This window comes from Lagopus muta, chromosome 6, assembly GCF_023343835.1.
Source record: "Lagopus muta isolate bLagMut1 chromosome 6, bLagMut1 primary, whole genome shotgun sequence".
NCBI lineage: Eukaryota > Metazoa > Chordata > Aves > Galliformes > Phasianidae > Lagopus > Lagopus muta.
This window is the reverse complement of record NC_064438.1, coordinates 29,799,938-29,826,335: the sequence shown is the minus strand read 5'-3', so window position 1 is coordinate 29,826,335 and position 26,398 is coordinate 29,799,938. Positions and strand designations below refer to the sequence as shown.

Here is a 26,398-nt window from a genome sequence, read left to right as displayed (position 1 = left end):
TTGGAGTAGAGGACCTTCAAATATGCCTTTTTACTCAACTTTACAATTCTGTAAAGTGCATTGAAGTCAATGGAAGTTTTCCTAAGGATTTCAGCATATTTAAACTACTCCATAGCATTTCTGGTTTCAGCTAAACATATAATAATTCATTAATATGTGGCTCTCTCTCAGCAACAGAATCATGCCCTGGACCAGACCAGCTGGGGAGGGGTGGAGCTGCTGCCTTTATGGCAGGTCAGCAGGGGGTGAAGTGGAGCCAGGACAGGTGGCCTGAATTAGGCAATTAAGCCAGCCATGAGCCATCCTACCGAAGGCCATAAAGCTGTGGGGGAGTTGGCCTAGGGGTTACAGTGTGAATTGTTGGTCAGTAAGCAGAGGGAGGTTTTGTGTTGCTGGTGGAGTGTCTAATGGCTGCTGTGCATTGGTCAGCAAGTGGTGAGTAATTGCATTTTGATTGTATGTATTATTGCCATTGTTTCTTTTTTCTTTTTTTTTGTTCTAGGAGTTAGTTTTTTAATCTTAATGCACAAGTTCTGTTCTATTTCTAGTTCTTCCTCTTACCCTTCCTGAGGGGGAGTGAGTAACTGGTTGTGCAGTGCTGAGCTGCTGTTGAGTTAAACTACAAACACCATGGAGATAAAGGGTCCTTTTAATACTTCCTAATTGTCTTGTTTCGAGAGGTTGTGTTTGGCTTCCAAGAGCATGTGGTTCGTTAACTGGGCCGTTAGTAACTTCTTTCATAAAGATATATTTGCTGGGGCCAACCTATAGAAGGGCAAACAATGCCAGTAGTTTAGCTGAGGCTTGCAGTTCAGCCTGCGTGTCCTTTGTAACCTTGAAGGAGTTGATGAGGAATGGTAATTTGAGTTAAGGTATTATCCTTACCTTAATTAGTAGTAGTTTCTATACGGTTCTGTGCTGTTCTCTTTCTGCTTTCTGTAGAGATTCTGAAAGCTTCTTTTTCATGCTGGACAATGAGAAAAGGACTTGTATTTTCAAATGAGGTTTTCATGTAACACGGATCGCTAAGGAGCAGAGAGCATTCTGCTAACATGGTTTTCGCCTGAGTACAGAATCACAGGGAAAGTGAAAGCTGGCTGAAATCATCTACAATTGCAGTTCAACTTATTAGGAAAATAATGCAACATCTTAAGATGCATAGTATTCTACTACATAAAGATGATAAAAGGCAAGTTTCTAGTAGTGAGTGCTCTATTAGGGGATGTGATTACTGAGGATTGACCTTGTGAGTATACAAATACAGACTCTTCTTACTGATGATTGAGTGGTGAAATAGATTGACAGTAAGGACAATGAGCCTGTGGGAAGGAAGACTTAAGGGCAAGTCAACAACTGTTGCTGAGAGCTGTTGGCTGACCCAGGCTCTGCTATCTGTTCAAATATACAGGTACTCAAACTTTCTTACAATGTCCGTCTAAAAGAAATCCTCACCTTCTTGTGTGTCTGGAATGAATTGTCAGGGGGATGCATAAACAAATGTAGGTTCATAACCGAAGTATTGGATCAGAGAAGATGGTACAAAATGTTTCTTGGAGTTTTTAAGGTTCTTATATCTTAAGATTAATAAAAGCCAGATGTGAGAGCTTGTGAACATAAAAAAAATCCTACCTCCTTGCTCTTAGCTAAAGGCAAAGGGTATGTTCCATTTAAACAGCTTGTCTTTTGAAATTGTGAACAATTCAGATTTGAGGTATAATACAGTCAGTGGAGTATTTCTATCTGTAACATTGTTTTAAATTCTTATAAGTATGGAAGTCTGTACGTGACCATAAAAACAGTCTGCTAGTGGGCTGCTTGGGCCTGAACTTTGCTCACAGTATGCTCTAGGGAACACAATGACATGGTGACCTTAGTCACAGAAAAACATAGAATGCATTTTTTTCAAAACAAGGAATAACAGTAGCTCTGCTGTCAGTTTCTGTAAATCTGGGAACAGAAGCTGTGAACCAGCTTTCTGACGAAGCAGTCTAATAAGCCATAAAGTGCATGCTTTCTGTTATTCGATTTTAAACATTCACTTAGTTTTTCAGTCTAGCAAAACTGACTTGAACTTTCTATAGACATCCATTTTCTGTGCTGTATCACTTCTCATCAGTGTGAACGCTAAATTATAGATATAAGCTGCTGTCTCACAGTTTATGATGAATTGAGGAGAAAACAGAATCCAAAACCTGAGATCATAATCCATTGTTAACAAAATCTTAAAATTGAATCCAATTTTATAAGAATAATTTCTTAAATATAAGCTTGTTTGGAATATCTGCTTTTGATTTTTAGTGCTTTTATTTAAATCAGGGAAGAAGTCAGACTCTGGATTTTAAAAAGTCTTAGCCCATATCTGATGTTTGTCACTGACCTAGCCTGGAGTGGAATGTTGGTTCAGATACTTCAGTCAGGTTTCTCTTGTGAGGTTCAGAAAGCTGTCTCATAAATCTGTAGTTCATGCCTTTCACATCCACAGACCAGTTTAGATAGAATTTGCTCCTGAAGAAGTTAGGGAAACAAAACACATTGTGTAACAGGATTTGGTTTGCTTTCAGTGTTTGGGCTGTTAGTGGTTTCTTAAAAATAAGCTTGTGGACTTATAGTTAAGAATTCCAGTTTTATTTTTAACGGTAGGGGTTGCTGTAGGAAAAGAGAACAATAAAGTATTGATAGCAAAGCATGCAAATGAGTTCACAGAAACACTGTATTAGTGAAGTAAAAGGGCAGCCAGAATACTTTATACAGAAAAGGTTTACGAAGGACCCATTGCACTTTTAGTGACTTTTATAACCTGAGGCTATTATTTTTTCCAGTTAGCATTGATTAATTGCTTAGTAAAAATAAGAAAATCTTGCTTTTTGATTTTTTTTTTTTGTCTGATAACATTGCCTTCCAGAGAGACCTAGGCAAGATTGAGCAATGGGCCCAGGTGAACCTCATGAGGCTAAACAGATCCATGTGCAAGGTCCTGCAGCTGGGTTGTAGCAACCTCCAATATTAGAACAAGCTGGGGGAATGAGATAATTGAGCATAGCCCAGCTGAAATGAAACTGGGGGTACTGGTGGATGGCCAGCTGGATGGCCAGTAGTGTGCCCTTGCAGCCCAGAAGGCCAACCATATTCTGGGCTGCTTCAAAAGAACTTTCAGTATCTAAAGGGGAGCAGAGGGGGTATATGAAATGGGGACAGACCCCTTTGTAGGATCTGTTGTGATTGTACAAGGAGGGATTTAGTTTGGATATATGAAAGAACTTTTTGACAGTAAGGATGGTGAGGCACAGGAACAAGTTGCTCAGGGAGATGATGGAAGGTTCTATCTCTGGAGACATCTGACGTCAGGCTGGATGGGGCTCTGAGCAACCTGAACTAGCTGTAGATTCCCTGTTCATTGCAGGGAAGTTGAAGTAGATGACTTTTTTTAAGGTCCCCTCCTACTCAAATGGCTCTGTGAAAGTTAATAATGAAACTATACCCTTTCAATTCTTATTACAGTTTACATTCTTATTCTCTCTGTACAACAGCTGAATCACAGACTCGTATGCATCTCTATCTGAACTGGCTAGTATTTCAACCTAATGCATGCAACTCAGAACAAAGGATGCATTTTATGATAAGTATTTGTAGGATGCTACTCTCCCTTGTGCCTAGATACTGGGGAAAGCTGAGAAATTCCCTTTCCTGGACTTGTTTGGCATGATGAGTTGCGAGGTAGATATGACTCAGTGATGTCAAAATTTTCCAATATTCTGGTTTCAATTGTTCATTTTCTTTATGGTAGCTCCAGACCCTGATCAGAAGGCCCTCTAATGTGCACTTACTGTACACACAAAGATTTCTGTCCCATAAGTGTCTGCCCCTGCTATTGATAGCACTGGTACTGAGATTAAGCACTACAGCATTCGAGGAGCAGACAGCATGGGGGAGGGGAAAGCAGCACGTTATGCTTGGGATCTAAGATTGAGGAATTGCTAGGAAGGTGTGGCGGAATCAGCTTTGGTTTGACAAGGAGGGGAGAGAAGGCAGAGTTGCACTGATGTCCAGTGGGACCTGATGGGAGGATGTGATCTGCTTCAGCCAGCGTTGGCAAGGAGGGGTAATCCGGGCTTTTGCTCTCAGCAAAACGGTAGGCCAGAACTTCAGAGGAGGAAAAACTGTTGTCTTCTGGTGTTTAGCAGGTCTGGATGAAGTATATGGAAGCATAATGCCTGTAGAGGAGTACTGTGTGAGTGAGCATGCTGAAAGTCTGCTGAAAGGTCAGAGGTTAGTGTTTCCTTCTACATGGTGCTCAGCTTAAAGGATCAGTGGTCTTCCAGGTGTCTGCAAATAGGGGAAGGCAGAGAGAGCTGCTTCCTTTCTACTCTGTCTGGGAGGTGTATAGGAGTCAGGTTCTAAGCTGTTATTTCTTACCTAATAACTTTGTAATACTCTCAGGAATGAGAGCTCCCAGTTTGCTGAGCATAAATAACTGCAGTATAAAACTTGATAGAAAAAGCAATGATTTGAAGTCAGCCAAAATGCCTTATAAGGACACAACTGTAAGTACTGCCTACTCCTGGATTTGAGTCCTAGATCCATCTGAATATGCCAGACTGGAGCAATGACTCAGGCTACAGATTCCAAGGATTTCATCAAGATGATAAAAGTTTAGGAAAAGAAGCAAGGTGCTTTCTTTGATTATAAAACTGGAGTTGTAAGTAGTGATATCTGCTGGGGAATAGAGGTGATGAAGTGAAAATTATAGTTAAGTCATTTGAAGGTCTCCTTTATGAAATGGGAGTTTTTATGATGGTGACAAATTACTAATAAGATGCCATTTTATCCCATTCCTAAAAAAAGTCTGAGTTATCCTGAATCCTGAACAACACATGTCAACTTTGCACCATATATGAGCATAAGTAAATAAAAATAAATGAATTATTTCATTGTTGTATGGAAATACTTCTCAGTTTTCCCTAACTGATCCTATTCAGATTTAGAGAAGTGAGAGTGCAAGCACGTTTGAGTTGCAAATGTCTTCCTTCGTGTATTTGGTATCACTGATCTTGAGATGTCTGATACTGGTGAATATTTATTATTGCAATTTATTCTGGGAACTGTAAGACTCCTAATTTATAGGAAAGCAATGAGAGCCAAGTCCCAATCCAGAGGAAATGGTACTGCTGTACTGCTGGTGGTGCATTAGAAACAAGAGATCCCACCAGTTAAAATTCTCATCATATCGATAGCAGAAGGGATCAACAAGTATTGCAATACTAGTAAGCATTAAGGGTTAAAGATGTGATGGAGGCTAGTGACTAGAACTGGCTTTTTACTGAAATCATTCAAGGGTCTGTTCTCACAGGAGAATTTGGTACCGCATGAAATGAGACCTCTCTCCTTCATGTTGGTGGAATATGCAACTCCCATGTATCCCACGCACTTCACAGCACCCCCACGTTGCCACTGATTGCATGAAGGCAGCAGAGCTTTGCTAAGCTGAGGAGTGCTTCCAGCTGAAGTGCAGAACTGCTGCCTGTTCCTCCTGTTTTTGTTCAGGCAATGGTAGGAGGCCTGAGGAAGTCAAAGCATAATACAGAAAGAAGTGTAAGATTAGCATCACAGATTAGTTGTGAACATTAGCATCTCACAGGTTTGACTTGATTTTTTTTATATATACTCAAATACTGTTTCTGCTTTATGCGTAGGCTATACTTCACAGAGTCTGAATTTGTGAAAAGTGCATAGAAGCAGTAAGAGTCTTTGTGGGCCATGCAAGAATTATTTTTCAAATGAAGGAGCAGAGTATTTTTTTTCTGCTTACTAAATTAATGCAGTCCTGATATGATTATTTTGATCATGTGACAAGGTGTAATACAACATGAACTCTAATAGAGCTGAGATTGTCAGCCCAAAATGAGGGGCATTGCTCCAGGGAGTTTTCTCGTGATACATTTTGAAATACTGCATACAGAAACAAGATATTGTACATATTTTGTTACATATTAGCTTTTGCTTGGAGCTTGGTGGCTTTTTCCCCCCCCCTACACTGCAGTGGAGTTGTGCCTCTTGACAGGGTCAAACTTCAGATTATTTTCAAGCTCAGCTAAACCCAGTATTTATCTTGCATCTTCTTTGGTGTAAACATGGAGGCCTGAGATACACTTCTGGATGCTGCAGCATCAGGTGCCTCCTACCATCATAGGCTCTCCTATGCAGAGTTCTTCAATGAGGATTTTGGGACTCAGCCAAGAGATACAAGGTGTGATCACAGGTGACTCACCATGGCAGGCACAGTCCCTTGCTCTTGGCTTCAGGACCTCACATATGTTCTGTGTGTTCTAGATCTGAAAATAGATCATGCCTCGGAGGAAAGATGAGACAAAATTTTACCACACACAGCTTTTGCATGATGAGCAAAGTTGTTTCCGTGCTCTGCCTGATTTTAAAAGAATGAAACGCATGAGCTGTGGCCTTCAATATATAGTTGAAAAAGGTTGCTCAAGGTTTTACTCAGTATCTGCTGTTCTCTTCTGAATGAGTCCTATAATTACTTGCATTGGATTTTGAATGTAACTATTTACCTAATTAGTCTTCCTAACATGTCTTAATTACTGTGTTCAAAGATGCAGCTTAGTTTTCTGGAGTTGGAAGGAGCTGTATTTGATAACTCAGGTCCAGATTATGAAAACCATATTTCTTGCTTTGTTCAACTTGAACGAGATAAATGAGAGATGTAGTCAAACACTATTGACAGAAAAAACCGTGAGTTGATGGTGCTCTGCTCTTTAGTGTAGGCTGATACAACTTGCTACTGTCAATTTTCCAACATAATGATACATTGTGGAGGTGTCTTGAGTGAATGGGGGGGAGTGAGGAGTGGTCTTGGAGAGTAAATTGAAGTGGTTGGATCATAGGATAAGGAGGACCAGATCTGTGAGGAGACCAGTGACTGCCTCTGACTGTTGTAATGCTGACTCAATCTCTCAAATGTGTGATATGTAGCTGCCTTCAAGTTGAACCAAAAAGAGGCAAAATGGCTGAGAGAGAGATTGAAAGATTACCTTCATGACAGTGCTCAGGTCCTGTTATAAAATGTATTAAATACAATGCTAAAGGGCTTACTCTTTTTATTATGTATTTGGTAATAGCAACTTGTGAACGTTTAAAGAACCTTTTTTAGTTAATTTTATTCTGTGTCTCTGTACAATTCTGACCAGTCACATAAATTTATAACAGGTATTTAAATTTCTTCCATACAAGGTCTGAATTCCTTTGAAATTAAATGATATAAAAATATGAAAATAGTTTACAGTTGAATCATTCTCATTTTTTTAGTATAGGTTTATTCAGCAAATTGGCTACCAGTTAAGGGTGATGGTTTCCATACTGTGATTTGTGGCATATTTAAAACAGATGGAAGCATCTCAAAGCCTGCGTTGTCCAAAGCCAAGAACATTTTTTCAGCAAGAAGTCTGAACTTGTTGCCACATAAACAAAATGAGTGATTTAACTTAGCGTCTACATATTTTGGATTGGCAAAAGCTACTGCAAAAAAGAAAGCCAGAGAGGAGATCATGTAAAAATAGGAAGAGAAAGGCCCAGAGCGTGTGCACAGCACATATACAACATCTCCTGGCAGCTGTTCAGCCTGAAATGTGTTTGTGTGGTGAGACTCCAAGTGGTAGGGTGTTTTTGGTCCATCTGGAAAATCTCTTGCGCTTTTATTCCATCAGCATAAGAATGAAATCAATCAAACCTAGATATCAATGATGAGATATCTAGATGCTTTCTATTGAAAAAGACTCAGAGGTGTGAAGTACTTGGTGGAAGCTTGCACTGAATGACGTGCTTTTCGAGTACTAATCTTTTTCTAAAAGCATGCCTGCCATACTTTATCTAACATAAATTTCAAAAATAGAGATTTCAGAATTATACTTTTAACTAATGGAGCTTCCCTGGTAAATTAGTGGAACTTGGTTGAGTCTTAAAAGATATATAGGATCCTTAACTGTAATAAGTGCTAATTGAAATTTACTCTTGAATACGCTTCTAGCGGACTTTTTGTTTGGTCTAGGCTGTTTAAAGACCTTTAGTATGGGAAAACTAAGTGGCTTACCTAAGATTTCAGTAGAAGCCTGAGAATTTTTAATTTTCTTTCCATCTTGTATGTCACCTTCAGTTATGAAAGTACAAAGGATGGTAGCGTTGGATGATCTACGCATGCTCTTGTATCCTACTAGTAGCTCTGATGATTGGCTATCATCAGAATATGTGGAAAGTACTAAATTACTTAACAAACCTAAATCTTTCAAGCAGATATTTTGAATCCACTTCTTATCAAGCTGCTTTTCTGCCCAACGAAGCATGCTGTGTAAATGCTTCTTGAATTACAGATATTTGTATTTAAGATGTGCCTCTTCAAACTCTTCTAGAGGTAAGCCTGATTGGCTATACTGGCATTACTCTTGATGGTCCATATTGCTACTTTGTAAGTACCAAATCAGAGTGTGAAAAAGGGTTCTTTTTCACTTACACACCTAAATAGTAGGGCTTAGAAGAGAACTCTGGGGCAGAAGGAGTTGCTTGATGCTCTAGCAGAGATGGATATCATGTGGAAGTTATTTCTCTGCTGAAGAGATAAGAGGGAGGATGCATCTGACTGTTGAGAGGCTTGCCAAGCAAAACAGGAACGGCATTTGGTACTTAAGATGTGTTAACAAATCCAAGGGAAGTAATAATCTTGTGTAGAAGCATACAGGGCTGATACTATGCATAGCTTTCAAATGGTGACCTTCAAGATACTACAACTGTAGTTTTTCAATAATACCGATAATACATGGAAGAGAGTTCTGTGCTTCTGCTTTCTGTGAAGAAAAATGAAGTGTAAACAATTTTTTCTTTATGAATATTTTTTCTTTTTAATATTTATATATTCACAGAAGAAAACTCATCAGCTGTTCCTCAGACTTTCAGATAACTTAGAAGGCAAATTTATACTGCAGTAGGAAAAAAAAATGGAGAGGCAGAGAAGTATACATATATATTTTTTATATTAAACAATGGCTTTGTGAGAAGCAAGATTAAGTCTCTCCTGACTTGTCAAATAGCTGCCTTCTCCTGAGCTTCCAGAATATACATCCTGGCATACATTCACAGAGGAATTTTTATTCTGGAATGTTTCTGTGCCTTGCCTGTCATAAGTGACTCTCTAACTTCTGAAGTGTCTCCTCATGCAGGTCTTGATTGCTATATTTTGTAGATGCACAACTACTATTCTCATTTTGTCTGCTTGAAATTACTATAAAAGACTCCAGTGTAGCTGCTACTTTTATTTGCTCTATTAATTTTCAAAGGATGAATTAACTTGTGGAGAAAGATGACTTTGATTTTAAAAATAAAGTAAGATTTGCTGTAGTTGGTGATGCTGTTACAAAGCAGTTATACTGAGAGCTGATAGATTGATTTATTTTTTTTTTTTAGTAAGTAAATGAATAATTTTAAATATCAGAAGCTTTTAATCTTCAGCATTATAACAACATAGGCAACCAAGTAGTCTATACATAGAGAAAATTTTGTGATAGCTTTGTGGAGTGAATTTCTATTTCTTTAAGAATTAGCAAGCAGAAGCAATGAAAATGGACAAAAATATGAGTAAGGTCAAGGAACAAGCATTTAGTCTATGGGCTGGTAAAACAGGGCGGGTTTTACTGAGATATGAATCAAGATTGTGTCCACATAGCATGTGCCTACTCATCCATTGTCATGTGTATGAACTGTAGACAAGGAGAGTGGAAGAAATGCTCCAGATATCCTTAAGAATATCTTAATAACCATAGCTGTGATAAATTCTGTAGTTTCGCAGGAAATCACTGGGGACTGGGGTAGTTTTAACATCTGGATAAATCTTCCCGTCTATTCACCTGTTCTTCATTCTGTTCTTTGTTGCTCCCTCCCCTCAAGATTGCAATATGGTGACTACAATTACTGTTAGCTGCTTAGTTAAACTGAGTTGATTTAAAGACAGTGATCAATGTCAAAAGAGCTAAAAAGGAATGTTAGTGAGGTAAACTTATTTCTCAATTTTTTTTTTATCCATAGAACATTACTCAGAGCACCCCAAAGAGCTTTTATCTTAAAAAAAAAAAAAAAAAGCCCAAGGCAATGTATTACAATTACAAAAAAAAAAAAAAAGGAAAAATACTAGCATAAAAATGAGTATTAAAATGAATTCTACAGGATGGAACCCCTATTAATGGGTATTTTAACTGTGGAACTTCACAAGCAGGAAATGGTAGCTGATACAACTCTTTATCTATATCTGTCTGGCCATCGCCCTGGAAAGCTCTTCCTTGCCTTATTTCTACACCCCACCTGTGGTCCCAGATGCTATCAGGAAATAGAGAAGCACAAGAAAAAAGCACAAGTTAGCTCATTCTGCTAAATAAACCACTGTGACTGTTTAAGGATTTATGATAGACTGAATATTGAAAAGACAGGATGAGTCTCTCATAATTCTCCATGAAATTAAAAAAAAATAAAAAATCAAAAGAAAGTTTAATACAATTTCCCCTGCTGTAATACTGTTAAGATTTATTGCAGTCTAGTAAAAGCTGAGGCAAAATAGGTTTAATTTCTTAATTCATGTATCTTCTGGAGCTCTCTAGTACTGGAATATTTATAGTCTGAGTAAAGAATAGATGTCTTAATTAAAGAAGAAAACTAAAATGAAAACTTTCCAGTTAAGTAGTCCTTTCCCCTCAGAGCTCATTTTCCAAATAAAGCCCAACAAGTAAGACTTCCTAGATCTTTTAAGTGTGTTCTGGTCCTGGATTGATTCCTAATTCTTTTCATTTTGTCCTCCCACCAGATGTTGCAAATTAGCAGTCTTAGAATGTTCTTAATGCCAGTCAGGAATGATCAAAGCAGTGCTACCTTTAGGGGCAGGGTACTGTACATTGCTGCTTGTAATAATATGTCAGTATCACTGGATTGCAAAGAAAGTTCCTGGGGATAGAAAGGTTCTGATTCTTCCTCAGTTGTGTCATGGCATGTGGAAAGTCAGTAGCATGTTTCAATGCAAATGAGAACACTTGGATTGAATGCATGAGAAGGGCGAACTGCAATAGAATTTGAACTTTAATCCTGTTCATATGAAATGTGCTGCTTATTAAATATTTTAAAATAGTATGATACTTTGCCTATTTACTTTGCTATCTAGAAGCAACAGGCTGCACAAACTCATTGCTACTGGCTTTTTCAGTGATTCTCTGATGATAAGCTGGGGCACGTTGGGAGTTAGGTAACAGTATTTTTGTAGCTCTCTCTTCATCTGGAGTTCTGTACTGAAATTCTTAAACAAAATCTTTCCTTATTTATCCTTGCCTATAGCTTACCAATGGCATTAACATGCAGTTGCTAGATGAAGTATGTGAAAACCCTTCAATTAGAAGGAATTCTTTTTTGTGTGTGGGGGGGGGAAGCTTTTTGCATGCTCTTCTGAATGTATATGTTTTTATGTAACTACTAAACTTTACAATTGTTATTTTAATTTCCACTGAATGAAACCTTTGCCAAATGTTTTGCTTGCAGAACTTGTTCTTAAGCACAGCCCTTTGAATAGCTATGGGTTAGAGTTCTGTGGTGTTTTTGGTTTGCAGATCCTCTAGAACTTTTTCTGTGTTTCATAATCCTTTAAACTGATGAATTTGCCAAGTCTTCCCCCCCTCTTAATTTAATTTTCTTGCTCAGCCAGTGTATTTGTAACTGGTTGGAATTGTGTTATTTAAATAATGACTCCTGTCTGAAAGTAATTTCTGCCTTGTTTGTGGAAGGACTGCACAAAAAAACAAAACCTGTGGAAGCTTAGGGTTTGTATTTGAAATCCTGAATGGAATAAACAGAGTGGAAATTAAAGCCTCAAAATATTGTGTTGTAACTTCTTGTTCTGTTCTAAATACAGAACTTCAAATTAGTAAAGGGTCCAAGCTCTGGCGTAAGTAATTTTCTCTGTGTTAGCCAGACATGGTGGGAACAAGCTTGGGTCCTTACAGCAGTATTTAGACATCTTGCATGCTGTCCAGGTTAACACCAGTCAAATATTTAAGGACTGGCAAAGAAAGAAAAATTGCTTCTAGAGCTACATAAATCTGTTAAGAATATCTGTTTGTGTTGTCTGTCTCTTGTGAAGGAGATTTGGTCTTTCACAAACATGGTAAATTAACCCTGTGGCTGCCTTCGTATCACCAGTACATTAAAGAAGAACTAAGATTGGCTTGATAATAAAAACAGAATACATTAAAAAAAAAACAAAAAAAAAAAAACAAACCATGCAGTTCATGGCTGCAACACATTTTCTTTCAGTAAATTATTTCTTAGTAATAGACCTATATACTACACACTATTTGTTTATGCATGGATCAGAATGCTGGAAGAAGACATATTTATATCAACTTCTATAATTTTCCCTGGAATGCTTTTTTCTTTCTTCCTGTCCAGGTTTAGCACTATCTTTGAAGTATCATCAAAGTAATGAAAGAAAATGGCTAATATTCCACTAAAGCAAGGTAAATATTGTTATAAACATTGGATTAGAGTAAATTTAATCCAGCCAGCACAGTTAGGGATTCAGTGCTCTCCACAGCACTACCTCAATTCCCAGAAAGAATGATTGCAAGCAGAAATACGATATTCTGCCAGGAAATCACTATTTCCGAGTTATTAGATTCCAGCCTTGGTTGAGACTGAGGCAAGGAGACAGTACAGGAAGCATTCAGAGTTATTCCTAAGTGTGGCTCAACGTATTTTAAATAAGCTCCTTCCAAGGGTAACTGAGATGATGGACTGCAGCAACACAACTGCAGGTGCAGCGACCCTCCTGCAAACTGTGATTGCTTCCTCTTTTCTTTTAGGGAGAAGGATAAGCTCAGTGTAAGCGAAAATACTTCATTCTTCTCTCTAATGCTCAGACTTGAAGCATTTGGTTCATTTACAGAGCAAAAATAATCTATTTTTTTCTTTATTTTTTTTTTTTTTGTATTAACCTCTGTGTATGGGGCACAAAAGCTATGTTCTTGTGTGGAATTCCCAAAATTTCCATCGCCACTGAGAGGCTTCTGTCTCAATCAGAATCTTAGACCAAAACTCTAAGGTTATTGAAGTTGCTATTAGATGTCATAGTCTCCTGTGTTAAGCAGCTTTACAGTAGCACTGAGAAGATACTATTGTTTACACACATGAAGCAAATACTTCAAAACTAAAAAATAAATACTCTTTATTGGTTAAGAAAATTGGTCTTGCTATTGTTATTTTCTCCAGGAGAAAACTGATATTGTTTTCTTTTACTTTGGGAACCACCATTTGGAAAAAACGTCTGGTTAGTGAAGGCCAAGGAAAGCATTCTGTAATTTTGGTAATTTGTCACATGGAACCTGTAGTTCAGGTATTTCGTGTTCCTCTTGCCTTCTCTTCCTTGTGTTTCTCAGCCAGATAACATCTACTCCTCCTATTTCTCAGCACATCCTTTATTCTCTGACAGTCTTACTGGTTAAAATGCATTTAAATGTTTTTTTTTAACAGACCATACTCTGTACTGGTCAGCAGTAAATAGAAACTAACACTGGAATCCTCTTTGCATGATTATAAAATGCTTATTTCAATCGAGCAGTGGATAATTATTCTCTAGATCTTACTAGATGCTTCCTACCATAGTTAGCCTCTGTAACACCAGTTTTAGTAGGGAGTGAAGGACTGAATCAGCTGTGCAGAAATAAAGCTCTTTTCTATGCTATAACTGTAGAGGAAAGAAAAACCTTAATTTTCCATTAGCTATTAACAATCAAGTCACTGATGCTACCATGCTCTGGTGTTCAGGTAACTTGGGGCTGTGTGCACCAGTCTATCCAAAGCTACTGGGAGTGAGGATGATCCTCTTAAATTTGCTCTTGAATCCCTGGAATTGTTCTAATGACTGTTACGTTTACACAAATCATAAAGTTCTTAAGTAATATGTGCTTTGGTAAGTGTCCAGCATTTCAGGCTTGTCAAGAGGTTTGCTAATGGTGATGGCAACCTCCAGGCAAGTCTGTGCTACTCTTCAGCAGCTCTGTTCTCATTTCTGTGTTAGAACAGCTCGCTGAGAGGTTCTGAAAGGATTTGCAGTTTTGTGTTTCTGGTAGCCAGAAGTGTAGTTAACACATGAATTCACACAGCATAATTCCATGAACAGAATGTAAAATAGAAATTCACATTTCCAGACTACTACTCCTTTGTATTTAGATCATGGAGCCCATTGCTTTTCAGGCCACAGTAACCATTGGTGGGGATAAGTGATAATACATACAGACATAAGAGAATCCAAATAATTCTCTTCAGAAATAGTTGGCATCCATTCTGCAGTTGACCATGACTTTTTCACTGGAATCTATCTCTCAGAGCATGTAGATTAAGCAAATGTAAAATACTTTGCAGAGATGCTAATTTTGGTGAGTGTTAATTTCAAAAAACACAGGTATGGGGGGAGGGGAAGTCCAGTCTATAATTGTTGTGTTGATATTAGTTTTTACTTGGGAGAACAGCTGGATAAACACTTTTTTCTGAAGTTAATATGCTCTTAGGGGTATGAGATGCAACTCCAATGTGATCTTTATTAAATAATGTTCTTTTTCTCTCTACTAACATTCATGCTGAAATATTTGAGACTGCCAGTCAAAGCAATGGGGGGGGGGGGGGGAAAAAGGAACCTACAGAGAAATAGGGCTATTTTGTTTTTCTTGGATCTTATGCAGGGATATTACTCTTAAAATTGCAGTACAACTACCTCATCTGTCAGGCTAATTTCACTAATGTTTTCCATTTTCTTCTGTTGACAGCCATTAGAAGTATCACATTTAATGTTAATCCTCATCTCAGTATGCTGTTTAAGAAAATTGTTGTGAATTAATGATTTTTTGGGGGGGAGGGGAAAGGGAGTGGTTGCATTTTTGAAGGTTTCAGTCTTTTTGCATTCCAGGTATGGCTTTCCTAAAGTGACCTGTTTACTTTGGTTAATGTCATAAAAAATTGCCTTAAGACCTGCCCAGAAGACTCAACTAAACACCATGGGCTGATACAGGCATGTTGTCCTTCTGCACACAGTACGGCATGTTGCTTGCCCACTGTGTACACGTTACTGAAGCGGACAGTGTTATAAATGAGAACTTATTTCCTATGGTCGTTCTGCCTCCGAGCCAGAGGCTGAGCGCCGGCTGAGGCCCCGGGGCAGGCCGGGTCAGCTTCCAGCCTGGCCTTGGCCTGCGCTTCCGTCACGCACCAGCAGAGGGCGCCCGCGCTCCGCCGCCACCTCCTCGCCTGGCTGCGGGCTGCAGCGCAGCGTTGGCGGGGTGGGCGCTGGCTGCCGCTGCTGGCGCTGCTTCAGGCCGCGGGTCGGCTTCGGCACCCCTCGGGCGGCTCGACCTGTGGCACCTTCCAGCCCTCAGCGCCCACAGCTGTGATTTTAACACACCGCTGAGATGCAGGAAACGCTACTCTGAAAGTCGGGATCCAGGCACAGCAACGGTTCTGCATGGATATCTGTATTTAAAGCATCTGTCTCAATAGCTAAAAACAGTATTCATTTCTACATAAGTATAACCAACATTCCTACTGGTATCGAGTGTTTTTTCTACATCTCGAATGCTGCAGGTTTCTAAATATTTTAGAGTATTTCTAAATATTTAGAAGACTTGGTAGCTTTTACTGTAGCCACGATATAGCACTTCTAGTGTCTTGGATCTGAAAGGACTTGGGACTGCAAGTGAAAGAATTCCATGGCAAATACTCTGATAAATAACTTCTTTTTTCAATATTACAATTTGCTTCCTACTCCCCCTCCCCCGTGGGGGGGGGGGAAGCAGTAGGTGTGACTAGTTTCATTCAAATAATTGTATCTTTTTAAATGCTACTTTATTTAGCAATGTATCAGATAATTGATATACAGTCATGGGGGGGGGGAAGGGGGCTTGGAGGAGCGAATAAATTTGCATTTCAAGCTTTAAGAAGACTTGGTTCCAGCAAGCTTGCTCCCAGGAATACCATTTTCCATTTTTCGTTTTGGAAGCAGAGATCTGAGGGGTTTGCTATTGAATTGTGAGGGGGAGGAAGATCTTGTGGTCTGAAGCAAGTTTCAGGGTTCTAATACCAGATCCTGACTTGACATCTAATTATATAGCAGTCCATACATTATAATGCTTTGATAGATGGTAGACTACTCTGGAAGTGATAAAGATTAACAAAGTGATATCCTTTACAGGTGCTTTTTCAAATGCCCATTGATAGAAGTACAGAGCTATTGGTCACTCCACATCCAGCTCATCTGACCTATCTTATGATCTGTTTTAAAAGCAGTATGTTTTCTGAGGTTGTGTCTCAAATGCAATAAAGACACTCAGACACACCATGCAAGGTTTGTAGCCTTTCCCAGTGAATAGCTTGTATTGTGGTTATAGTTCTTGATGTTAATATATAGAAGAAATGATAGGCCCTGAAATAAAGGTTTGTAAACATGGTACACTGAGGGCATCTAATGATGATGTAATTAATCAGAAGAGCAAGGCTCCTGCATTTGCTGTTGTCTTAAGAACCTTCAGCTGTTACAGTTCTGTGTAGGGGTGTCCTCTCCTTTCATTTTTTTCCTGTTATGATTCTAAAAACCAGTTTACATTTCTAGCAGAAAACAGGCTGCTAGTAGAGGAGCATGTTCTGACAGCTAAAAATTGTAACCATTAGCATTTGTATTTTCAGAACTTCAATCTCTATCAATTTTTTTTTTTTTTTTTTTGACTAAATGTGACAGCTCTATCTACAGGAGATTAAAGTTCAGTGGGCTCTTTTTAACAAACTTCTGTTTCTCATACAGAAGTCAAGGATGCGTGAAGAAGGTGGTTTGGGGTGTTTCAAGTGAATTGATTCTCTTTGCAGAGAGGCAATGATTTGGAAGGTGTTTCAGGATGTAGCACATTCCTTGCCTTGTGCACTGTGATACCTGGGTATGTTCTCTTCATAAAATGGAAAAATGAAATGAGATATAGCCAGATGTGTGTATATGCTGAGGGAAAAATGTAATTTGAGGATTAGAGGACTCAGAGCAGTTCTGTGGCTGGATGCTGGCTAGCTATTATTTGGCCTTTAAAAAGCCTATTTGAACAGAAGAGATGACTTCTAGCTGTCTTGTTATGAGTCCATAAACAATCTATGCCTTCAACTGAAGTTACTCATTTTAGAGGGGACCTCACAGAATATTTAGCAGTTTTTCAATTTTTTCCCTTTTCCTATCTTTCAAACTGTTGGATACCAAATCTTGTGCCATGGTGTTGTTAATTCATTGTTTTTTTTTTTCCAAATTTTCAATAAGAAAATCTGCAGATGAGTGTTGCACCCCATCTTCTCATGAGACTTTTACTTAGTACCTTAAAGCGTCAAAGAAGAATGATGAAGAGCAAGGTTTTGGCATCCAGTAGGTCTTGAACTGAGCTGTGTGGAGCATCTCTGAAAATAAAGATGTGCTTCTGAGAATATCACAAATTCTGTTGCTGTGATCTGTCCAAGGCACATTGTGGTAATTACTGATGATGGCACCAGTTCTTAAGCTGTCCCACTCTTAGAGTTATTTTAACATGGTAAATAAACCTGCATCCATTCTCAAAAGGTTCAGGAGACTGCTTGAGCCTCATGAAAATGACAGCAAAGCAGTTCTTTGGCAGACAAGGAGGAAGCACTTTCATCTCCCATGCCATGCTGGGAACCCTGAACCTGTTCTGACAGTGTCATTTGCAGCTTTGTTCTATGGGATAGTATTCTTTCTAGTCTCCTTTACATGTGAATCACGATACAGATGACAAAGGATGTTGATTATAGTCAGATTGGCAAGTAGTTTTGTATGCTTGTATGTGGGAAATAAAGCAGGGCTAATAGAAATGACTTACTAAAATGTTGGGATAGTGTTCCTTTTCTAAAAATGCATCATTAAAAGAGTTCTTTTGTATCATGTAGATTCAGACGTTGGCCACTAACTCAATTTTGTTATCCCAGTCATTCAGATATAAAGCATGAGAGCGATACCTTTTTCTCTTTTGATTCTGAAAAAAGTATTTTCAGATCTAGTTTTTGTTACGGGGAACACCCAGTCACTGTGTCTCACTTAAATGGCAAGCAGTGTGCCAAAACCAGGGCGGCTTGAGGAACTCCTTTTCTCCTCAGGCTGTAGTGGTTTGTGTTAAATAGAATCTAGATCCACAGCTCTCCTGCTGAGGTTTTTAAAAAACATTTCTCCAAATCATCTTTTGCAACTTTGTGCATTTGTTGAACTGATTCTCTGGAATTATACAGTTTGCCACGTTTGTTTGTTGTTTTTTTTTTTTTAATTTCTTTTTTACTACATAAGTAATCTCAAATTCATCACAGGAATGTGATGAAACTACAGTATAGTAGTTGCAGTGTTGCATTCACATCCATTCATGATTTTTATGTCATGTTCAGTGAACAAATAGTAAATTCTGTATAACGCTGTGATATATGTGTAACTGCAACTTTCTGTTCTTCTTCAAAATACCATTCTGTTGTTTCTGGTGTTTTCTGTAGTGAACACCAAGCAAACTTGTTCATTGAATCCCTTTCCTATAATTCTCAGATAGAAGGCCCAGCTGAACAACAAAACCAGTATTACAAAAAGTTATTTTAACATAAGGTTTCATTTGCACTTGGTTGATTGCGTACATAAAAATATAAAGGCACTACATTTGATGTTTGCTTTTGGTTCCTTATTACCTGCTACTGATTTACTCCAGTCCTGGGTCTGTGATCTTGGTGTGTTAAAGGTGCAATTCAGTTTGTGCAAAATGAGGAGTAAGACTCAAAGCCTTGTGACAACAGCCTTATTTCTCTAAAGGGTCATTGAAACAGAAGGAGAAACAGAGGTTTTGGGATAGTCAGGGTGCAAATAAATCACTGAAATAAACTCCTGTTTATCTTAGTCCACTTGTGTACATAGGAAAAACTGAGTTGCTATTGAACAGCGCTCAAAAAGCTTAATTGGCTGCCATGGAACTCCTTCCTGTATCTGATTATCTGTTACCAGATTGCAAATCTGTGGAATATTTTTTCCACCTTATATCAGCAATGACAGCTGGAGTGGATGTCTTCCCACCTCATGAAGTAGTCATACTGCTTGGTGGCATAATCTATCAGGTCTTCCTCTTTGTTACTTTTATGTATTCATACAGGATTAGGCATTAGGAGTACTTGGGTTTTATTCTGTGAAGCACTGAAATGAGGCAAAAATATGAAGTTGTGTAAGGTACACCACAGTTATGATTTATCCCACAAGAATGGGTGACATTTAATATAATGTGCAAGACAGAAAGTTAATGGTCTCCAAATGTATTACAGAACGCCAGTTATTTCACTTACCATTGCAAGAGTTCCTGGCAAATACCATGACTAACCTTCTGTTCATTTATAGGTAGATAAAGGCAGAAGTTTTAGGTGACTCTTGCAGGCATTAAATACAAACTTGAACTTCCATAATTCACCTTTAAAAATGTGTAGTTTTAGATCCATCTTTGTAAAAATACCGATGTTTGACAGATTGTATTTCATGTTCTCTGCTGTGGAAGAGTGAGAGTAGGTTTTTATAACAACCAGAGAGATGGAATTTGGGAAGTGATTCACCAGGTTTGCCTGGTAATGAAATGGGCAGCCGTCTTAGTCCCACAGTGGTTATAATACCCGCTTGAAATGTTTAGACTTCCAAGGCTGGTGTTCACCAGACCACATGATATTCTCTCTCTACTGGGGAGACTTTCAAAGATCCGTCATGTTTTTCTGCCAGAAGGAAGTAATCTAGTCCAGTATGGAGGTATAGCTATTGGATTCCTTGAATTTATTTTGTGTAAAAATAACAAAACCAGGGACAAGGCTGTTAACCTACAAGTTAAGTAACAAGTGCTGTTTGTTTCCCCCTCCAACTGGCAAATAATAAATATATATAAATACTTATAGTAGAAATTACAATTTCAACAGAAGAACAAATACAGTATGTGATACTGACTTGAGAAAATACATCCAATATGAGTAGAATGAAATCAGCTTCCGTAATACTGAGTGCTTGAACTGCACAGAAGATAAATGATCATTTTTGCCTATTTGTTATTTAATACTTTTACGTGACTTTTTTCTTTTTCTGGTGTTTAGAAATACAGTATTGTGGGAACATCAAGTTAGTTGTTCTAGTTTAGAATATTTTTTCACCTTAAAATTTTTCAAGATCAAATCACGCCTTTTTTCTTTTGAGCTCCACAGCTAAGCTCACAATTCAGTTATTTACTACAGTCTTCCCCTCCCCTCCCCTTTTATTTTTAGATGCTCTGGCTTAGAACTCCATATCTCAGACATATTTCTAACAGGCTCTGTTAGGATTTGGTGACTACAACTCTGCCCTTTGCTTTTTGAAGCCCTTGAATCTTGAAATTCAACTTTACAGAATTTGCAAATTACCATTTGGCTATTAATTCTTTCATATTTAATAATAAAACAATCTTGTACCTCTGGATGTCTTGTAACTCTTTATCTCAATGTATATGAATTTATACTACCTCCAAATGATAAGGCATTTTTAAGTTTATTGGTAAGGCCTGTTCTCAAGAGGAGGAACCTCCCTATGCTTTCAGAACTGTTCCCTGCCCAGTGGGCAGCACTTCACTTCTGTGTGCCCCTTCTGAATGGGCTACGGCTTTGCACATTAGACAGTAATCTCAGTTAGGAATTCTGGCAAGTGCTTCCTGAAAATGCAAGTGTATGGTACAGTGTCCACAGCATTCCCTACATTTGTGTTGGCAGGCACAAGCTTCAACAATTCCAGTGAGCAAGTGAGGCATGTCCTTTCCTTCCTGAGACCATGCTGTTTATCCTTGCTTGAAGATGAGTTTTTCTGACCGTTCTCCCATTTTTTTTTTACAGCTGCTTCCAAGACTTTCCCCCCAAATTTGTTGAAAATTTGCAGAAATAAGTCTATAATTTCCTGATTATTTTTTATCACTACACCCTAAAGATTGCCTTATTTTGGCCTCTTCCTAAGTTGTCAGAAGTCTTTTCACATCTCTTAGAGTTCTGTTTGTTGTTTTTGAGCTTTTCTAGTTGCAAAAGCTGCTCTGCAACACTAACTTTTGTTGGGATTTCCTAGATACTGCTGAAAAAAAAAATAGGAGTTTCTGAGCCTGTGAGGTTGCAGAGAAGACAAATGATTTTTTCACTTGGTGATGCGAGAAATTACATGTAGTAGGACTTGACAAAGTGGCTTGGTCTTGTAATGAGAATTGATGCTTCTTCAGAAATATTTGTTTCACATTATGCAATCTCTGTTTCTCAGTCTCTTGAAATGATTTTGAATAATGTTATTTTTAGTACTAAAAATCAGACAAACACAGGTGAGAACTTGTTTTGCGTCTGTAGACTCTGCCTACTTCTCATACAGGGAATACTTTGTGCTGTCCTTGAAATTGTATTTATAGTAAGATGTATAATATTTTAAAATTAACGTTAGATTCTAAATTGTAAGATAATGGAAAATTTCTGAAAAAATATCAATTACTTTTATTTTATGGTAGTCTGTGTTCCTCAATGCTCAGTCTTCTGCTGCTGGCCCATTGTCAGCAATTCTTCAAACTTTGTAAAGGCCTGACTGTTCTCCTTACAGGACAAGAAAGTGTCAATATCTTCTCTTCTGACAACTTGATTCAATAAGAGACTTTTCCTTGTTGCAAACAACTTGTAAAGCATTATAACTACTGAAAATAAATAGCGTAGGAAGTTCTGTGAAAATGGCTGTACCTGGGTCATTACTGGCACTTCACAAAAGTTTGTTTATGGTAGGAAGCTGAGGACTGTCCTTGGTCTAAGTTTTGGGGTAAGTAATATTGGCGAATATCAACAGGATCTGTGTCGTGCTCTTGGTCTGCTCCTCCTAGAATTCTCCCTCAAAACATCCAGATGTGGTTTGGTTTACAAGATGAGTTAGGCCAGTTCCTGTTTATCTGACTTTGTGCCTTTGTTAGCTGTAACTTCGCTGGTAATTTTGTATTATCTGTTTATCTATTAGCCTCTTATTAGCAATTGTGTTAAGATCTGGCAATTTATCATCTACTGGTATCTATCAGTTTTCAACAGGTATTTGGGCCAAGAGAAAAAAGTATAGGAATACAGGAAGGGTGTGTGTCTACTCAGAATTATTAATGTGTTAGCCTCAGAATAGTATGGCTACTAACAAAAAGAATCACAGCTCTAATTACAGAAAGTTGTTATGAGCTAGTTTTTTCTTTCATAGTGAAGTATAAGTGGAGCTGGTGACAAGCTAATGCTCTTTGAGCATTTCTAGGTTTGGGAAAATGATGTAACATGAATGGACTGATAAATAGTAGGACAACTTGGCTGAACTCTGCCTGTGTGAGAAGGAATGTTCCTCTCTTCATAGCTGTAGATTTGTTTTCTCAGGTCTTCCCATTCCAAGGTGGTTCTCCTATAGGTAAGTCATCTTGTAACAGAATAAATGAGGTATTTGGGATTTCTTCTTATAAGATAAATCTAGTTTGCTTATATTTTAAAGTCACGTGTTTTCCCATTGTTGTACTATCAGTTCTACGTTGCTTGTTACATGTTAAGTAGAAAAATAGTGATTAGGGTTTAATGTGTAATATCCAATCAAGTTAAAATTCTTTGATTCCAAGCAACTAAAAAAAAAAAAAAAGAAAAAAAAAGAAAAAAAAAATGCTATGGGAAAAATAACAATTCAGAATTTAGCAAAATGGAAAAAATATTTTTTTTTTTTGGTGATGAATTGAATTAAAACTCGGAGTTGCTTTGCGTATTATTCATAGAACACTGTGGCAGTTTGCTCTTGCAAAGTGCCAGAGATCCACGTTTCATTTTTCTAGCACTGGTTTGCCAAGTTACATAAAGGAGATGTTTGCCCTCAATGTTGTTTTTCCTAAATTATTTGGAATTCTGTTTCAGTCTCCTTTGGGTCTTTTCATTCTACAGAGGTTCTGCAGTCTGTTCTTTCTGTTCATCTTCCAATAATAGCAAGCGTTTTATATCCAGGAATAATTTCTTCAGCTGATGCAGATAGACCCTCAGTGCCTTAATTTGCCAATACTTCTACAATCTGTGCTTCTCTCACCTGTCAAGGAAAAAGCCTGTAAAGGATCTTCTGTCACATGGGGCTTACCTCCATGCTCCCTTGACTTTTTTTGCTTCTATGACTCACTTTTTCTGTGCCCCCCACTCTCTGTTCTAGGGATATGATTTGTGTGTAAGCAAAAAACTGTTGGAATTTAGAATAACAAAGAACCAGCTGACCATTAAAAATGAAGCCTGGGCTGGCAGTTATGAACATACCCTCTTAATAGTATCTGTCAAGACAAATTTGATAAATGTGCCATGGAATACTTCAGAAATGAAGTAGTCTTCCTGCTGATTTTTAATGAGTGAAGTGTGGTCATGAAATGTGGTTTCTCTTGAAATAAAGGAGCAGATACCAACTGACCTGACAACTGATGTTCAGAGGTGAAATACCGTGTGTACTAATGATGAAAATAGGCACTTAGTGTCTTCTCTACATTTGGTCTTTCCCACACATGCTTAGCTAAATTCTGAGTGGCTGCACATGTACGCTGAATGTGAGAGATTATAAGATTAAGTTGCAGGCACCCTTCATAAATGGTGACAGTGACAATTACCAACTTTTATCCTTTAAGAGATGGAAACGATTCCACCGAATAAAAGAAAAAGTATTTTGATCATTCACTTTAAGACTTGCACGGCAGATGCACTTTGTTCTTTTCCTAAGAACTAATGTGGCTACCGTGGCTTCATCTGGCAGCTGAAAAATAAGGAATCAGAATTCCTGAGTCAATGACAGAATAACTTGGCTATTGTGTTTAAAGGACTTGCTTCCTACTTGGTTTTTTTTTTTCTTTTCTTTTTTGTTTTGTTTTTTCCACATAAGTGATCCCAGTTTCCAGAAGAAGCCCATATGGTTCTGGGACTTCAGCACATATGGGATATGCATCTTTTGCTGCTGACTCGCTCTCCTATTTAAGGTGGCAAAATAAACAGAAGTGTGACAGGAATTTGGCTTACATAATGCCACAACCTTCCCAGCCTTAAGGTACAGTTATCTATTATAACCTAACCTTTGCAACAGTGTAAACAGTGGTGTGTGCGAGTATTAGCGGAACGTTGTTGGGAACGTTTGTGCCAGTTATTATTAATGATGGAATTTCAGGCACGTGTTTGGGTTACCTATACATTTCAGTCCTTTCCTGTTGATTCTTTCTAGCAGTAATTTTTTCCAATTACAGGATTCATTAGCTTCTTTTATTTTTTTTGCCTGGAGACACTAGGCCTTTAGTGTAGGTAGGAAAGGAGTCTGTAGGATGGTTTACATAGCCATATCCCCAAAGGGGCTGCTGCATAGTGTATCGTTCAAAGCTTAACAGAGGGCATACCACAGCTAGAGGATGTAGAGCATCTCAAGGGTCTCTGTGGCTCTTTAACTCTTTGAAATAAACTGTTCCTTCCACCATTAGAAGGAAAAAATACACAGTCACTTGCCAAAGCTGTGCAAACACAGTCATCCAAATATTACTGATCAAGTAAGCAAAAAAATGAGTCATTCTAGGAGCAAAAGGCAGATGAAGGGGAAGAGGCCCAGTTAATTTATATGGTGATTGCTTTTGCTTAGGGGCACCTTATGCAAGAGAAGAGCAGCTGATAGGAAAGTGATTCTGCTTATGTGAACAGAGGAGCTTTTTTATTGTTTTGAGAAACAAGAAATTCAATGTTAAAAACATTTTCAGGAGTGTACACTTTTTCTTTTTTCTTTTTCTTTTTTTTTGGGGGGGGGGGAAGGGAGAACAACGTGGGGGTTGTTTAAAAAATGCTGATCACCCTGGAAGTGGAGCAAGGTATCCATTTACTAATGCTGTTAAAAACATACGGTGTTTACCCTACACATGAATGAAATTCCAAGTGTCAGTGGAAGTTCTCAGCAGTTGCAGCAGTTTGTAGAAAGGCTGTTCTACTCTCTGTGTATTACAGCGTAAAGACAGGACAAAGGCAGCCTTCTCTATGGTAGACATGAAATCCATCTTGCTCTGTGTATCTGTCAGCATCAAAACAATTCATTCAGTGGAAGTTCTGTGTGTGTGAAGTTTTGCTTGCTAGAGGATTCTTTGTACATCTGTGAGTTATTTCCCCCCTCCAGGTAGGAATGGCTTAGAATCCTTTAAAATACAATGCAAGCTCATCCAGTATCTGTCCTTTCTCAGAAATACAATGCATAAGACATTGTTCTTTGTGCTTCCCCTGACTTGTCCAGGAACTAAATAAGTCATTTGTCAGAGGAGTTTTCAGGATGAAGCCTGGTGTCTGGGAATAAGCTTTCAGGATTTAATGGACACCATCTTCAATATTCTTGTCTCGAGATAGCAGTGTCCGAAGTATATGACTAACATGTTGACATTCATGTGCTGTGAATATAGCAAGTGCATCCCAGCTTTAGTTCAAATTTAGGGAGAACGGTATGGTAGTCAGTGTGTAATTATACTGGAATATGCTTCTTGTACTGTGACTTACATAGGTGTTGTATAATTTGAAGGTCTTGTGAAATGGTATGGATTCTTAGCACTGGCTAACCTGTAGTGGTCTTACTAACTAGCTTAAAACTGGAAACCTGAAGAAGAATATTACTATTTTTATTATCTTAATTTTTATCTATAATTTCCTTAAGTATTACAGTCTCTAATTCTTCAGTATGTATTGACATGAAAAATGACGAGTTTAACTGTTATTCCACTTGGGTCTGATGTATTCTACAGTTACAGAAAATCCCTAAATACTGTAAAGTTCTGTGAGAAAATAGTGATAAAGGAGATTTCCTTCTCTACTTCATTTGGAAAATACCAAATAACGTGTGTATGTGTTTACACATGCATAGAGTTTATTACAGCTAAGTAATACAGAGCATCCTCAAATCTTTGTTCAGTGCACTACTATCTTGGAAGACAGAGAACACAGCATCCACAGGCTCAACTAGGTTTAATTCTTATTCCTGCACATGAATAGTTAATGTTTTGGATTAAAAAAAAAAAAAAAAAGGAGAAAAAAAAAATCCTTGCAAGTTCTGTGGGCCCAGATCTACCAAATTCTTGATGGTCTTTTTTAGTACAACTCTGAAATTTGGATTGTTGTTCATCCTTCTTGTTAATTAAAAATCGAGTTTGTAAATGGCTTCTTAAGCAGGAGACATTTTCCCTTTAGAGACTAGTCCTTAAATGAGACGAGGGCCCACCCCCTTTTGATCATGTGGTGCAAGTAATTCATCTGT

General features: G+C 38.1%; 1 long non-coding RNA gene across 1 annotated transcript in view; it reads left to right on the top strand.

The window, feature by feature from the left end:
- The first annotated feature begins 359 nt into the window (after window positions 1–359).
- LOC125694394 (uncharacterized) overlaps window positions 360–26,398 on the top strand; it is an 85,330-nt gene continuing 59,291 nt past the window's right edge. The window contains exon 1 of the long non-coding RNA XR_007377538.1: window positions 360–435. This is a non-coding gene — a long non-coding RNA (uncharacterized LOC125694394). The remainder of the gene's footprint in view (window positions 436–26,398) is intronic.